Genomic DNA, 3,686 nt, shown 5'->3' on the forward strand with positions numbered 1-3,686 from the left:
CCCCTCCCTCTTTCCCCCTCCACCTCACTCACATACACTCTCTTCGTCAGTCTTTCACCCTCCATCCTCTCCACATGGCCAAACCACCTCAGTGTGTTCCTCATAACGCTTCCTATCACATCCACATCAACACCACAACGCTCCTTTATATCCTCATTCGTCAGCCTGTCTCTCCATGTGACTCCACAGGCTCCTCACTATACTCTGCTGGCAAATATTCCAAAGGTGATACACATGCTTTAAGTGTGAAGCTGATACAGTGGAACAGTATACTGGGTGAACTATTGTCCCAGGTTGTACTACCATGAGTGTTATATGGGTACAAGCTTAACAAATATCCAGACAATCAGTACTCTTAGGCAAGGGGACTCAGCCATAAGTGCACAAAGAATTCAAACTGAGACTCACATAACTGCAAGACTTACTACATATCATTGATTTCTTTTTCCCAACAGTTTCCTGTGAGTGATGGGGAGTAATTGGTTATATCTGGTACTTGGTTAACTTTCCACCCTACAGATAACCGTCAGCTCTACCATGTACACAAGTGAGGTGTTTTGATGGTGGTGATGATGGCAGCAACTGCTTCTGTTATACAGTACAGTACCCAGGTACAGTCAGTCCTTGTTTTATGTTTTTTCACTAAAGGCTGTTACAATATGAAGCTGATGATGACATGAAACATTTTCTTCAATTACCGGTGCCTACAATCCATTATAAAAGGTTTTGAAAATAGAAATGAGTGTGTTTTTGTGTTTATCCCTGCACTTGTGTCTACCCCTAGACTGACTGTACATGACATACACCATGAAACCATCAGCCAAAGTTTGTGTTTGGGCACAGAGCCACAACGATACTGTTTGCCTGTGCCTTCCCAAGGACTCACCTTATGGTTTCTGAAGCCTCCTTAACAGCTCTTCCTTACCAGTTTAAAACTGCATACGACAGATTAATACCCTCTTGCATGAAAATGACAATCACTCAAGTGGTGCAAGAGAGGTGTGCATGAAAGGTGAGTGGCCATGTTCTGTGTGTCAGAAGGGTGCTGGGTGCAAGTCAAGCTTATATACAGTAATGCATGCAATAACTGGGTACATAATAAGTGCAGTGGTGTTGGAGGTACGCTGTAAGTGGCAGGCTTCAAATGCACTACGTATAAGGGTGAACAATGACAAGGTTGCAGCATATACTGTATATCAGGGCAGACTTAGCTGATGTGATGTTGGAATGTGTGGAGAGATTTTTTTTATCCATGTGTCTTTGCATAAGTACAGGAACTGTGTTATCATTGTGTCTTTGAATGTGTTCAAGAATTTTGTTTTCATTGTGTCTTTGAGTCTGTTGAAGAATTTTATTATCTATGTGTCTTTAAATGTGTAGAAGAATTTTATCTGTGTGTCTGAGTGTGTAGAATTTTATGTATGTGTCTTTCAGTGTGTAGAAGAAGTTTGTTATCATTGTGTCTTTGAGTGTGTAGAGGAATTTTGTTATAAAGTTGATCTGTGCTGGGAAGGAACTGAAGTATGTGGCACTGCTAGGGTAAGGAGCGGATGGAAGAAGTTTAGGGAACTGTTGCCTGTCATGACAATGTGGGAACTTTCCATTTAAGGGAAAATAGTATGCTGCATGTATGAGAGTGAGGTGGAGGGAAGGGAGTGGGAAAGGGAAATTGAGGATGAGATGGAGTGGAGGGGTATATCAGAGAGGGGTGTGTGAAAAGGAGGAAGAAAAGCAAAATGGCAGGGGACAGGATGACATGGTGGCTATTTGTTTGTGGCCACCCCTTACAGGATTAAGGCATCTGGCTATAGACAGATAGATGTATGTATGAAAAGCATAATACTTGATTGGTATGAAATCTTGGGCAGGAAAGGAGGACATGCACAGGTTTGAACCTACTGAGATGATGATGGCCAGACAGATGTGTAGCGTTTCCCAGAAGTACTGCAAATGTAGGAATTGAAACCGAGCAGCTGAGAGTGGCTGGGAACTAAAGGCACTGGTGAAATAATACACAGAAGATAGAGTCAGTTTGAACATGGAGAGAATGGAACATGAAAACTGGGTGAAAAGATGTACGAGTGTGAATACGGAGTACAGCACCAAGAGGCAGACCTAAGAAGACATGGAATATGGTTGTACAAAATGATCTTAGGGTCAAGGGATTAAACAAAACAATGTTGCCAGGGATTATGATGCAGTAGTGCCACCACTGGGTAAAGACGGTGGACATACAGTCATGTAAAGTTGATTGAAAAAGTTATCATGCAAGAGGGGTACAGCTGTCCAAAGTGAACAATGTAGCTTGTGAAGTCTCAGGATGACTAGTCTCATATTATCTGTGTATACGTATAATAATGCTGACTGGATTATATCACAAGCAGTCAAAATATTACACCCTTAAGAACTCAGAGGAATAATCACTGGGGCACTTTCCAGTCCTGTATCTATTGTCCATGATGTCAAATTGTTTCACGCCAAGTGTGCATCAATGAGTTTGTCACCAACTGTAGAAAACCTTTCAATATGTAGCAAAACAAGACAACAATGAAAGTAAATAGATATAACTAACACACAAGAACACTAAGGCGTAATGATGCTGTTTAAATGCCAAGGACTTGCTATCCTGGTGAGAGACCATGATATAACCTTGCTTTAGAGGGCACCTGTTGAAGCGTGTGGCACTTTGCAACCAGATGCCTTTCCTGATGTCAGCTAAAGGCCCAAGAGTGAGAATGAAATCCAGGGGCACAGCCAGGATTTTGTTTGGGAAGGGGGGAGGCTGAATTTTGGTTGTGATTATTCTTGAGGTGCAAGAGCTTGGAAAGTATTATAATAGTATTTAGAAAAATAAAACATATATCTAGTATTAAACAGTATAGGAAACAACCCATGAAACATATCATTAATCCTTGAATAAATAAGTACAAGCATAAATAAATGACTGAATGACTACTTTCCCTTTCAACTTAGTCTTTTCCACAGGGGGGGCCCAGGCACTTACCTCCCTCCCCCTTGGCTGCACCCATCACAAAACCTTGATCTTTATAGACTGCAAACCCTAATCCACTTAACCAAAATAAGAGATACACTGTAAACTGGTAAGGAAGGGGTGCCAGCAAGCCTCACGAGTCCATGAAAATATAACCCAGGTGTAAGGTGGGAGTTTGTGCTTGGATGGGATGACTCAACACTGCCATACACTTTTTATCAGATCTCTGAATAACATCAATAATTCCTGAGAACTCATTAAGCATGACTACAGCAAAAAGCACTACTGAGCTGGTCTACACATCAATATAATTCAATACAACATGTCTGAAGTACAGGACTCAAAAAAGAAACAATGATGAAAGTACATCTTGTAACTTTCAATATAATATCCCCTGCATTGCTAAATATATTTTTATCATAGACAGTTACAAGCCAGCACTGTAGTTCATCAGTAACACAGCTACTGCATTACCCCTCTCATGGTCGGATCATCATCACCATCAACATCATCATCATCATCATCATCACCGTAATGATCATCATCGTGTTTGTGTCTTATATTCAGCTAATGTCAAGTGATTTTAACCAGCTCTGAGAGAGAATGGAAGCCTGACAATATTAGTACTGTCAACATTTAGCTTTTCAGAGCTGGGACAACTCTCTTACTTAATTCTGGCTGATGACATACAAAA

Source organism: Coenobita brevimanus, chromosome 53 (assembly GCF_032717465.1).
Source record: "Coenobita brevimanus isolate Jiangsu-jjx chromosome 53, ASM3271746v2, whole genome shotgun sequence".
NCBI classification, from domain to species: Eukaryota; Metazoa; Arthropoda; class Malacostraca; order Decapoda; family Coenobitidae; genus Coenobita; species Coenobita brevimanus.